This window comes from Trichosurus vulpecula, chromosome 2 (genome assembly GCF_011100635.1).
Source record: "Trichosurus vulpecula isolate mTriVul1 chromosome 2, mTriVul1.pri, whole genome shotgun sequence".
NCBI lineage: Eukaryota > Metazoa > Chordata > Mammalia > Diprotodontia > Phalangeridae > Trichosurus > Trichosurus vulpecula.
This window is the reverse complement of record NC_050574.1, coordinates 10,639,109-10,652,851: the sequence shown is the minus strand read 5'-3', so window position 1 is coordinate 10,652,851 and position 13,743 is coordinate 10,639,109. Positions and strand designations below refer to the sequence as shown.

The following is a 13,743-nucleotide window of genomic DNA, read 5'->3' as shown; positions in this document are numbered from 1 at the left end:
TCCCCATTGTTATACTCATTATCCTTGAACCTCTCAGATCAAAACAATCCTCCTAGGCTCTCATGCCCTTACTATGAGTTGCCTCCACCTCTTAGAATATGAGTTGCTTGGGGAGAAACACTATATTGCTTTTTTATTTTTATCTTACAGAATCAGCATAATATTTGACACATAGTATATATTTAATAAATGTTTTGTCACTCAACTTTTGATTTTGTACAATTCAAAGCACATATTGCTACGTATCACTGAATTCATCACGTTCTTCAGTCCTTAAGGCACAATGTTCCATTACCTGTTTACTGAGAAGGGGTGGTAAGGAAATGTCAATTACATCCTCTCCAACCACTGGTTCGCTCTCCCTCTTCACAATCATTTGGCTCTCAAAGAGAATGGATTAGATTTTGACCCCTAGAAAACAATTACCTGACCAGACCTGGAGTCAGCCAGTTGGAAGAGTCCTTGGGGCCATGAAACCATGAGCTTTGGCAGTTACCAGACTTCAAAACCCACAAATGACAAAGAGAAGGTTAGGGAGAAACCGGGGTATCGAGTTCAGAGAGGTCCAGCAGCCAGCTCTCAGGGTGGAAGAGGTCATGCAGCAGTGGTGGTAGCAGCAGCAGGAAGCTCCTGAGGCTGCCTTCAGAGTGCCAGCATAAGCAGCTTCCTGAGTCTCTGGCTCACATGGTGGGAAGAATCTAGCAGCAGAGCAGAGGAGGAATACAAGGAGTGCTTTTTGGCCACAAAGGCAAATTTTCTTGCTGTGCCCTGCTTGGATCTGAACTGCAGTCCTAGTTGGAAATTCTTAGGGGAGGAGGGGCACTGCTGTGACAGAGCCTGGGGTGATGGTGGAGAAGAAGTAGGTCTGAAAACAGCAGTCCTTGAACCCTAAAGCTTGGGACAAAATATTCTCTATGCTACAAGCAGTCATATCCTGACAAAAATCTCAAGGGTCAAGTGGTTGGCTGGGAACATGAACAGGAAGTGAAAATGCACTCAGACCCAAACTCAGACTCAAACTCAAACTCTAGATTCCTTTTTTGGTGACAAAGAAGATCAAAACATACAGCCAGAAGAAGTCAACAAAGTCAAAAAGCCTACATCAAAAGCCTCTAAGAAAAAATGTGAACTGGTCTCTGGCCATGGAGGAGCTCAAAAAGAAGTTGGAAAATCAAGTTAGAGAAGTAGAGATAAATATGGGATCAGAAATGAGAGTAATGCAAGAAAACCTTGAAAAACAAGTCAATGACTTGCTAAAGGAGACCCAAAAATACTGAAGAAAATAACGCCTTAAAGCATACAGAACCCCAAATGGCAAAGGAGCTCCAAAAAGCCAAGGAAGAGAAGAATGCCTTGAAAGGCAGAATTAGCTGAATGGAAAAGGAGGTCCAAAAGACCACTGAATAAAATACCACCTTAAAATTTGACTGGAGCAACTGGAAGCTAGTGACTTTAGGAGAAAACAAGATATTGTAAAACAGAACCAAACAAATGAAAAAATGGAAGACAATGTCAAATATCTCATTGGAAAGACCACTCACCTGGAAAATAGATCCAGGAGAGATAATTTAAAAATTATTATTATTATTATTTTTGTCAGATATCATAACATTGTTTTTATTTTTAAATCCTCATCAGGACCTTCTATCAGCCACAAATGTGGGAGACAAAAGCATCACAATAAAGTAAAAGAGCACTGGCTTATACATTAAAATGGTAATACTATTATCTCAGTAACTTTGTATCTACTGAAAAAGTGGACTTCCTATCTCATGTTGTTTCTCCAGCCAGACTTCATGAGATGTTTTAATTCTGTCCTTTCCCTCTACCCTTAAAATCAATTGATGGCTATTTCTTTTTTTAAGGTACTATCCAATCAATCAACAAACATCTATAAGTGGCCACTAGTTTTTCAATTAAATTTATTTTTTTAACTTGAGTCTTCTTTCTCTGTCTCTGTCTGTCTCTATCTCTGTCTCTGTCTCTCTCTCACTGTAGCAACAATCTGATAGCAGCTGCTGTAGGAGTGTAAGACCCAGCAACAACCAGCACACAGAAAACTGCTAAAATAGGTTCTTTGATCTGCTTTTCTAAGGAAAACAACTTTAAGGGGTTAACAATCTCAGTTCAATCAAACATACATATATCATTCACTTAGTTCAGGGGGAAAGATCAGCCCCCTTTACTTCAAGGAAAATACAAACAGAAATTACAAACATCAACAGACAGACCTTTTCTATTCAAATCACAATACATAGTGACCAGAGAAGAACCGATGGGTCTGGGTTACAAAGCTGGGGGCAGTTATAGCTTGCCCATAGTCTCAACACTCCTTTCATGAGTGTGCCCAAAAAGTCAAACACCATCCCATTGGAAAAACCACTGACCTGGAAAACAGATCCAGGGGAGATAATTTTAAAATTATTGGACTACCTGAAAGCCATGATCAAAAAAGAGCCTAGACATCATCTTTCAAGAAATTATCAAAGAAAACTGCCCTGATAATCTAGAACCAGAGGGTAAAAATAGAAATTGAAAGAATTCACCCACTGCCTCTTAAAAAGATCCCAAAAAGAAAATTACTAGGAATGTTGTCACCAAATTCCAGAGTTTCCAGGTTGAGGAGAAAATATTGCAAGCAGCCAGATAGAAAAAAAATTGAATATTGTGGAAGGACAATCAGAATAACACAAGATCTAGCAGCTTCTACATTAAGGGATCAAAGGGTTTGGAATATGATATTCCAAAGGTCAAAGGGGCTAGGATTAAAACCAAGAATCACCTACCCAGAAAAACTGAGTATAATGCTCAAAGGCAAAATATGGATTTTCAATAAAATAAAGGGCTTTCAAGCTTTCCCAACGTAAAGATCAGAGCTGAATAGAAAATTTGACTTTCAAATACAAGAATCCAGAGAAGCATGAAAAGTTAAACAAGAAAGAGAACTCATAAGGGACTTATTAAAGTTGAACTGCTATGTTTACATTCCTACATGGAAAAAATGATGTGTGTAATTCAGCAGACCTTTTTCAGTATTAGGGTAGTTTAAGGGAATATAGCCAGAGAGCACAGAATGAGTTGAATATGAAGGGGTGATATCTAAAGAAATGAAGTAAATTTAAGGGATGAGAGAGGAATATATTGAGAGAGGGAGAAAGGGAGAGATAGAATGGGGTAAATTATCTCACATAAAAATGACAAGAGAAAGCAGTTCTGTTGGAAGGGAAGAGGAGGCAGGTGAGGGGGAATGAGCGAATCTTACTCTCACGGATTCAACTTGAGGAGGGAATAACAAACATACTCAATTGCGTATCTTACACCACAGGCAAGTAAGGTGAATAGGGGAAAAGCGGGGATGATAGAAGGTAGGGCAGATAGGCAGAGAAGGTAATCAAAAGCAAACACATTTGAAAAGGGACAGGGTCAAGGGAGAAAACTGGGTAAAGGGGGACAGTGTAGGACGGAAGGAAATATAGTTTGCCTTTCACAACACAGGCATTGCGGAAGCGTTTTGCATAATGAAACATGTGTGATCCATGTTGAATTGCCTGCCTTCCTAGGGAGGGTGGGAAGGGAAGAGGGGAGAGAATTTGCAACTCGAAGTTTTAAAAGCAGATGCTTAAGAAATTAATTTTTTTGTGCATGAAGCTTGGAAACAAGATATATAGGGAACACAGCATAGAAATATATCCTGCCCTACAAGAAAATAAGAGGAAAGGGGATGGCGGGGGCATGGGGTGAAAGAGGGGATGGCTGACTGGGGAACGAGGCAATCAAAATATATGGCATCTTGGAATGAGGGGGAGGGTAGAATTGGGGGGAGGAGGAATTTGTAACTCCAAATCTTGTGGTAATCTATGTTGAAAACTAAAATATTAAATAAAAGAAAATGTTAACAATAAAAAGAAAACAATTACCCACCACTGACCTGAATAAGGGTACTTTCTGGCCCTGGTAGTCAGTTTTATCCCTTCTTGAAGTCCCTGCAAAGTTCATTGACACAGTTTGCTTCGGGCTCCACACTTTATGGGGTACTTAATTTTAGAGAGTTCCACCCCTGATGGGCCCCCAAATTATTATGGTTAATAAAAATATGCAATATAAAAACAATAATTTTAAATAACCTATACCAACAATTGGATCTTACCTTACTTACATAGGATATGTTTTATGAGGAATGGAAACATCATAATATACCTAAAATAAACCAATAAATTGGCTGAGACAGGACAGTTCCAGGTTCTGGTAACTCTATGTGGTGAAGAGCCCTGGAAAATGTTCTCTTTTTATCCAGCCTGCTCCACCTGCCCTGCATTTTCATCAAATTGCTTCAGTGTTCAAACATGTATTGCTCATTGTTGAATGTCCTGAGTCACTCGAAAGTACAAATTATTCTTATGACTGCATACATTGTCTCAGATGATAGATTTAGTGGTACCATAAATATTATAATTGTATTATCTAGAATGAAAAAAAAGAAAAAAGTGTGAAATATATGATTGGAAAAACAACTGACCTGGAAAATACATCCAGGAGAGACAATCTAAGAATTATTTGTCTACCAGGAAGCCATGATGAACAAAAGAGGTTGGACAGGGTCTTCCAAGAAATCCCAAGAATAACTGCCCTGAGGTCCTAGAACCAGAGGGTAAGATAGTCATCAAAAGAATACATTGATCAACCCTGAAAGAGATACCAAATTGAAAACTGAAAGGAATATTATAGCCAAATTCCAGAATTATCAGGTAAAGGAGAAGATACCGCAAGCATCCAGAAAGAAATAATTTAAATATTGCAGAACTACAGTCAGGATCACACAGGATCTTGCAGTTTCTACATTAAAGGAAAGGAGGAATTGGAATATGATATTCCAAAATGCAAAGGACTACAACCAAGGATCAACTACCCAGCAAAACTGAGCATACATTTTCAGGTAAGGAGATGGACATTCAATGAAATTAGGGAGTTCCAGACCTTCCTGATGAAAAGGCACAGCTCAATGGAAAATTATATTTTCAAATACAAAACTCAAAGGAGACATTAAGAAGCAAACAGGGCAAAATGAAACATTGTTAATCAATAAGGGCAATTTGTTTATATATTTATTTAGGATTTTATTGCTTCATATATGTTTTATATATATATGTATATATATATATCAGTCTCACGAATAGTACAGTTATTATGGTAATCAAAAAGGATATATATAGACTGTGGGTGTCACTATAAAATAACTGATATAATGACAAAAACTTAAAGAATATAAAGGAATGGTTTTGGGAGAAAAGGTAAGGAGGAGTTAGAAAAGGCTAAGTTACATCACATGAAGAGGCACAAAAGCATATTACAGTAGAGGGGAAGTAGTGAGGGAGAAGAGCAGCATTTGAGGTTTACTCTCACTGGATTTAGCTCAAGAACAGAATAACATACTTTGATAAGTATGGAAATTAAACTTGTACTAAAGGTAGTAGGAGGGGAAAAGGGAAAGAAAAGGGGGTGGTGGTCAGAAAGGAGGTAAGAAGTAGCAAGGGGGAAAAGGTAAGCTAAGGGAGGGGAATCAAGAGGGAGGGTAAACTGAGGAAGGCCGCAGTCAAAAGTCAAATGCTTTTGAGGAGTGGAAGTGAGAAGGGAGAATTAAAAGCATACATTGGGGGAGGAGATAAGATGAGGAAAAAGATGCAGATAGCAATCCAAACTATGAATGTGAATGGGAAAAACTCTTTTGTAAAACAGAGTCAGATAGCAGAATGGATTAAGAGCCATAATCCTACAATATGTTGTTTACAAGAAACATACTTGAAACAGGGGAATACACACGGGATAAAGGTAAAAGGCTGGAGTAGAATATAATGTGCTTCAGCTAAAGTAAAAAAAAATCAGGGGTATCAATCCTAATCTCATACAAAGCAAAAGCAAAGATAGATGTAATTGAAAGACATAAGGAAGGACACTACATCCTGCTAAAAGGCACCATAGACAACGAAGCAATATCATTACATTAGCATGGAGGAGAGGGAGGGAGAGAAATTTTTGCACCCAAAACCCGTGGAACAGAATGTTGTAAACTAAAAATAAAAATAGTAAAAGTTTTAAAAAATCATTGGGAAGAAATTACAGCTTATGCTTTATTCCTCAATAAAAACTTTTTCTTCATTACCATCCTTGCAGCCTCTTTTATCTACTTATTCCTTAGACTATATATAATGGGATTCAGAAAAGGAGCTACCATAGAATAGAATATTGAAAGGATTATATCTTTAATGGATGCAGAATCTGAAGGTGGTTGTAGGTGCACATAGGAAGATGAAATAAGGAACAGAGAAACCACAGTGATGTGGGGGATACATGTAGAGAAGGCTTTTCTTTGGTCTTCTTTCACTGGAAATTTGAGCACAGTGGAAAATATGCTAATGTAAGATGCAGTGATGAAGATAAAGCAGCCAACCCCAACCACCAGAACAGAGCCAAGTAAGAATAATGTATTGCTGAATGTCTCTGAGCAAGAGAGCTTGAGTAGAGAGGGGATATCACAGAAGACCTGTTGGATCACATTGGACTGGCAGAAAGACAATCGAAATGTGAAACCAGTATGGCAACCCGCATACAAAAGGCCACTGAATAAACATGTTAAAGTCATCTGCATACAAACTTGGGGACTCATGATCACTGAATAGAGAAGTGGTTGGCAAATGGCAACATAACGATCACGGGCCCTGACAGTAAGCAAAGTAAATTCAACATATGCCATGAAAGTCAAGAGGAATATCTGAGACGCACATCCAGTAAGTGAGATAGTATTTTTCACAAGCATATATTTTGCATTCAGACAATATGGCCAGCCCATCAGAGTTGTGCTCTCTGAAAAAGAGTTTGAATGCATGGCAGTTAAGGTCAAGTATGGACCTCAGTATCTGGTACCTTATCCTGCCCAGTTATCTACAGAGTCTTCCTAAGACAATTCAAATGAAAACAATTCAGGTTCCTGGCGTGGCACTGGTAGACTGTCTAGGTTTCACAGGCATACAACAATGAGGTCAGCACCATGGCTCTTTGGATCTTCAGTTTGATACTCAGTCTAATATCTCTTCTCTCCCATACTTTCCTTCACAGACTCCCAAACACTGAGCTAGCACTGGCAATACACGTGTCAACCTCATTATCAATGGTAGAGATCTGGCACATAGTAAATGCCTACTATCTGAAATACAGTAGACACCTAACAAAAGCTTGTTGACATGATTTGAGTATAAACTTGGGTTGAAAATATGAAAAAAAAATCAATACAGATAGACATAAAGTCTGTATTTGGGCGTAAAAGATAGACCAGATGTGGATAGATAGTAGTTGTTCTGAAGAAGCCTTGAGGATTTTAGTTAATTACTAGCTCAATATATGTCAACAGTGTGATGTAGTAGCCAAAAAAAGTTGCATCAAGAAGAGAATATTTTCCAGGACTACAAAGGTGAGGGCCCTGTTGTACACAGCCATCATCAGACCTTATCTGGGTGTTGTGCTCAGCTTTGGGCACCATGTCATAATGAAAATGATAAGCTGGAGAGGGTTCAGAGGAAGGAAACCAGGAAGGTAGAGGGCCTTGAGTTCTCATATGAGAATCAGTTGAAACTTCCAGGCATGTACAATGCAGAGTCATTAGGACTCAGGAGTGGGGAATGGGTACATGACTACTGTCTTCAGATATATACAAGAACACCATGTGGGGGAGAGATTACACTATTAACTGGGAGCAATGTAAAAATGTCATAAAGGTCCATATTTAGGCTGGATATCTGGAAAAATTCTAGACTGCTTGTTCTGACAAAAAATTGAAAGGGCTTCCTTCAGAGATGATTGTTTCTCCTTCCATGAAAATTTTTAACCCCAGGCTGCTGTTCAGTTGCTCAGTTAAGTCCAATTCTTTGTGATCCCATGAACCAGGCCCTTCTATCCTCCACTGTCTCTCAAGTCTGCCCAAGTCCATGTTGATTTTTCCATGACACTATCTCTCAATCTCATTCTATGCCAGCCCTTTTGCCTTTTGTCTTTAAACTTTCTCAGTCTTGGGATCTTTTACAATGAGTAAAGCAAGGCTACTACATGACCACTTTGAGGTATGTTATAGTGGGGGCACCTTTCCTGAATGAGGTTTCCTTACATCCCAGCTTGTCCTGCTGACTCTCCAGGCTTTATTTTCCATGAAACAGAAACCTCTTTACCCTGAAAGTTCACTTCACCCCTGGATTTCTTACACCAGAAGTATTTTCTGCCCTTTGGCCTCTTCCTCTGATTGATTGGATCCTCCTAGGATCTTGATTTTAAGTAGAATCCCCCAGGCCAGCCATGAGTTCATACCTCTGTAGGTTGCACTCCTGACTCCAGACAGACCTTCTCTACCATGCTCCCTATAAGGATACTGCAGCACATACTTCTCAGCTTCCTTTTAAATGTTGTTTTCTCTCATTAGAATGCAAGATCTTTGGAGACAGCGACTGTCATTCTTTATGCATATATTTGTATTCCCAGCATGTATTATAGTCCCTGGCACACAGTAAGCACTTAATAATTGGTTGTCTGCTTGATATGACTGAATGGATTGGATGAGATGGCACTGAGGTCTGTTCCAACTCTTAAATTGTGTGATTTTTCTTTCCATTTCTATTCTAAGAACTCTAATTCAATCAGTGTGACCAATGCTTATGTAGAGCGTGACTATTTCCCCATTGTTTTACTCTTTATCCTTGAACTTTCCAGATCAAAAGACCTTTCCTAGGCTCTCATGCCCTGTAAGCAGAATGGCCGTTGTTTTCTTTGAGTGACTTGGTTTATCTCATTGAGCCTTGCTGGGTGCTGGGCCCCAGACCCAGAGCCCCGTTAGGTGTGGAACCTTGGTGCTAACTCCAGGGAGGGCCTAGTTTACATGTCTGGGATGGAAGAGGCTTTTAGACCACCTGGGTTTAGGTCCACCTCTTTGTGACGATTCATGGGACTGGCTAAGGGGATGTGTTAACTCCAGAGCCATGCCCTATTGGGTGTTAACCTAGTCTACGTGGATGTGAACCTCCCAGGGTCCTAGGGGGAGGGGCCAACTCAAGAACCAATTGGCTCTGGTCATTCAGGCAACCCTTGATGATGTCAAAAACTCTATAAGAGGAGAGAAGACAGCTTGAAGATCCCCTTTTCAGTTGGAGCAGCAGTGGTGGCAAGTGTGACTCTGGGCCAGCCCTTGTTCCGAGCTCTCGGGCTGAACCTAGATGTTGGTAACTATGAATTGTATTGGGTCTGTCTGTTGATATTTGTAATTTGTTTGTATTTTGTTCTGAAGTTCAGTGTGTTGGTCTTTTTCCCCTGAACTAACTGAACACTGTCTGTATGCTCCCCTGAACTAACTGAATGCTATCTGTATGCTGGATTAAAGTAAGCTTGTCAACCCCTTCACCTTGCTTTCCTTGGTTAAGCAGATCAAAAGAACCTGTGCTTTCCCAGCGTGCTGGCAGCTTCCTCGGTGCTGGCTGTGGGTGGATCTTACACCCCCACAGAAGCTGCTAGCCGGATTGTTAAAACATGCCCTTACTATGTGTTACTTCCCCTATTAGAGTATAAGTTGCTCGGGGACAGAAACTATCTTGCTTTTTAATTTGTATCTACAGGACTCAGCATAGTGTTTGATGCATAGTATATACTTAATGTCTTTTCATTCAACTTTTTATTTTGCACAATTCAAAGCACATATTGCTATGTATCACTGAATTCATCACATTCTTCATTCCTTGCGACACAATATTCCATTACCTGTTTACTGAGAGGGTGTGGTAGGGACAAGTCAATTACATCTTCTCCAACCAGAGGTCCACTCACATTCTTCCCACTCACTTGGCTCCCAAAGAGAACAGATTAGGTTTTGACACCTAGAAAACAACAAACCAACACTCACCTGAATAAGGGTATTTTCTGGCCCTGGTAGTCAGTGTTCTCCCTTCTTTAAGTCCCGAAAAGTTTATTGGCATAGTTGCCTTGAGGCTGCTCACTTTATGGGGTCCTTAGCTTTAAAGGACTCCACCCCTGATGGGCCCCAAAGTTGTATGGTTAATAAAAATATGCAAAATAAACACAATAATTTTAAATAACGTGTAACCACCAATTGGCACTTACCTTACTTACATAGGATTTGTTTTATGAGGTATGGAAATATCAGAATATACCTAAAGTAAAACAACCAATTGCAAGAGGCAGGAGAGGCAGCGCCGGTCCCGCTCACTTCCCAGCCTGCCCCGTGCAGCCCTGGCATGCCCAGTGTGGGAGGTGCCGGCCCCGTCCTGGGGAGCGGCACCGGCTGGCAGGCGGTGGGCAGCGGCGGCGGCAGCCAGCGCCAGAGGAGCCAAGTGCAGGCTTTGTGTTTCCAGGCTCTTCACGATGAAAGATTTTGGGATCCTTCTCTTCCCTTCTCCCTGTAGTTGATCGTTTGGGTGGTGGAAGTGATGCAGAAGGAGAGATGGCTGACAGTGTCAAAACATTTCTCCATGATCTCGTCAGGGGAATCAAGGACTCCATCTGGGGCATCTGCACCATCTCCAAATTGGACGCCCGAATCCAACAGAAAAGGGAAGAGCAGCGTCGAAGAAGGGCAAGCAGTATTTTAGCACAGAGAGGAACCCAAAGTGAGGAGCAGAAGCAAGAGAGTAAGCCAAAGATAGTGAGCAGAATTTTCCAGTGCTATGCTTAGAATGGAGGAGTATTCTGGCTGAGTCTCCTTTTATTTTCCCGAGTATTTATCCCTGCGCTTCAGTCAGTAACAGCTGAAATTATTGATCCCTCTCTGCATGGAGATGTCTGGTCCTGGCTGGAGTTTATCCTCACCTCTATCTTTAGTGCTCGGTGGGTTCTCCCCCTGTTTGTGCTCAGTAAAGAGGTGAATGCCATATGGTTTCAGGACATTGCTGACCTGGCATTCGAGGTATCTGGGAGAAAACCTCAACCATCCCCAAGTGTCAGCAAGATCATCGCCGACATGCTTTTTAACCTCTTACTACAGGCCCTTTTCCTGATCCAGGGCATGTTTGTCAGTCTATTCCCTATCCATCTCATTGGCCAGTTGGTCAGTCTCCTGCACATGTCTCTTCTCTACTCACTTTATTGTTTTAAGTACCGTTGGTTCAACAAAGGAATTGAAATGCATCAGCAATTATCCAACATTGAAAAGAATTGGCCTTACTACTTTGGATTTGGTCTACCCTTGGCCTTCCTCACAGCAATGCAGTCTTGTTACATCATCAGTGGCTGCCTCTTCTCTATCCTCTTCCCTCTGTTCATCATCAGCGCCAATGAAGTGAAGACCCCTGGGAAAGCATATCTCTTCCAGTTATGCCTCTTCTCCTTGGTGGTCTTCCTAAGCAACAGAATCTTTCACAAGACAGTCTACCTGTAGTCTGCCCTGAGTAGCTCAGCCTCTCCCAAAAAGCTCCCCTCACCTCACCCATCTCCTGCCAAACTGAAAGCTGCTGCAGTCCACTGAGCTGCCTCCAAGGGGAGGGATGGCTTTGGGGGAAAGCACTGGTGGTGGCTTCCTCAGTTTCCTCACCCAGGGAAAGCAGGACCCACCCTGCCAAGGGCCCTCAGCACATTCCCATTATTCTCTGTGGGATCTGGAGTTTTACTATCTTGTGAGTGTTGGCCAGAATCTTTTTGATGCCGGGTGTGGATTTTTAATGCTGTCACGTGTCTCAGTGACCACAGATTTTTCTGCAGCTGTTTTCTAGCCTTTGCCAACCCTGTGCCTGTGCTGATTTGAACACTTTGCTTTTCTCCCTGTGCCATCCCTCCCCTTTGCTCTGCTACCCTTGGATGAATGGATTTTGTAAATCCAGTTTGTTTGTTTTTGTGTGTGTGTCTTTGTTTGTTTGTTGGTGAAACCAGCTTATTGGGTGTAGAGGTACTGGGAGTCTCTCAGCTAGTCCTGGTTACTTCCTTCACCATCTTTCGTTCTTGTGACTCAGGTTAGGTTTTCATCCCTCCTACTTCACGGCAGAAAAGAAGAAGAAAAAAAACCTGAAGAGGTGGGACTAGGTAAGGAACAGACCTCACACCACATGTGTTGGTTTGGAGAGCTAATGTGTCTCCATCCCTTTGTTTGCAGGAGGAGTGGACATAGGAGAGTTCTCTCACTGGTACTTTTAGGGTTCCCTAATCTCGAGGGGATGTACCAACTTTGGACAAGTGCCACCATTAGCACAGGATGCCCTGAAAAGTCAATCTCTTGCTAAGCACTGGATACAGCTCCATTACCCAAAGAGGCGAAGTTCTGCAATTTACTTTGTCAGGGTCACTGCCAGTTATATCCAGTATGTCAAGGGGATGTTAGGTGCTTCACATGATCAGGAACTACAGTTAGAAAACTTAATGGAAAACATTAAACCTGTGGCTGGATGGGGTCATTTTACAGTAAGGTTGGGGGTCCAGCACATGTCAAAAATAGTACAATATAAAAGAAGGAAAAAATTAAACAAGTAGGAGCTTCTGTTTTCTCAGACATACTGATTGGTGAAAATCATGAAGTTTATAATGGTATTTAAGGAACACAAGGTCTTGTTTGGGTTCAGAAAAAGGGAATTTAGAGTAAATGGGAAGTTTATTGCACTAAGCATAACTGATGGGGAGACGGTTTTGCAAAGTGTTGATCTGAAACTCAGGTCTCATCTCTTTCATGTAGTTTATAGACAGGGATTGGCTTATGTCCACTCATTTAGTGGTTGGTTCTCAAAAACTGATGAGTTTGGAATTGGTGAATTCACTTTTGTGTGTGTAAAGTGTCTTTATGTATGTACATTTCTGCTGTATATGTTTCATAAAGGGAGAAAGATCAATTTAGATTCCAGTGTTCCTCATGCATTAAATATTCCCATAAGGCAAGAGAAAAAGATGAAGCAGCTTACTCAGAGCATTAAGAAAGCCTTTGAGGAGGGCGGTCTGTAACATAACTACTCTTGGTTAGCAGATGAACCTCTTCTCTCGTGTTTTCACAAGCAAATGTTAAATAAAATGCTAGAGTTGTGCACAATTGTGGATGGGTGATTGCCAGTTTTTCTCACAGGCAGAAGCACTAAGTTGGAAATTATATACAATGAGAATTTGTGCACAATAATTATTTGTAAAGCATATGGTTAAAGAAATCTTGGGCTATTTCAATACTTCTGGTATGTTCCAATAAGATTGTTTGTGGTTTTGACAAAACATTTTAAGGCAACATTATGAAGAACCACTTATAGGACTTTCCTTGCTGCTATGTGATGGTTTGGGAGAGATAGTTTAAGCTGTCAAGCATTTCGGCAATTTGAAAAATCATAATATAAACTTTTGAAAATGAACCCCTTTGGAAAAAAAAAGAAAGAGGCAGGAGAGTTTCAGATTCTGGCAGCCTCATATGATGAAGAGCCCTGGAAAATGTTCTCCTTTTATCCAGCCTGCTCTACCTGCCCTGCATTTTCATCAAATTGCTTCAGTGCTCAAACATGTATTGTTCATTGTTGAATGTCCTGAGTCACTTGAAAGTACAAAGTATTCTTATGACTGAATATATTGTCTCAGAATACAAATTTAATGATACCATAAGTGGTATAACTGTATTATCTAGAATGATATAATATTTGTAACACTGCTTATCATAGTGCCTGGCGAATATGCAACATATAAATGTATGTGCCTATTCCCTTCCCCTTCCCTCCAAATACACTCTAATATGTGCAGCAATGATGT

General features: G+C 40.8%; 2 pseudogenes; one reads left to right on the top strand and one right to left on the bottom strand.

Moving 5' to 3' along the window:
• Positions 1–6,257: 6,257 nt before the first annotated feature.
• On the bottom strand, positions 6,258–6,811 carry LOC118836213 (annotated as a pseudogene).
• A 3,675-nt stretch (positions 6,812–10,486) lies between these two features.
• Positions 10,487–11,506, top strand: LOC118839381 (annotated as a pseudogene).
• The last annotated feature ends 2,237 nt before the right edge of the window (positions 11,507–13,743 follow it).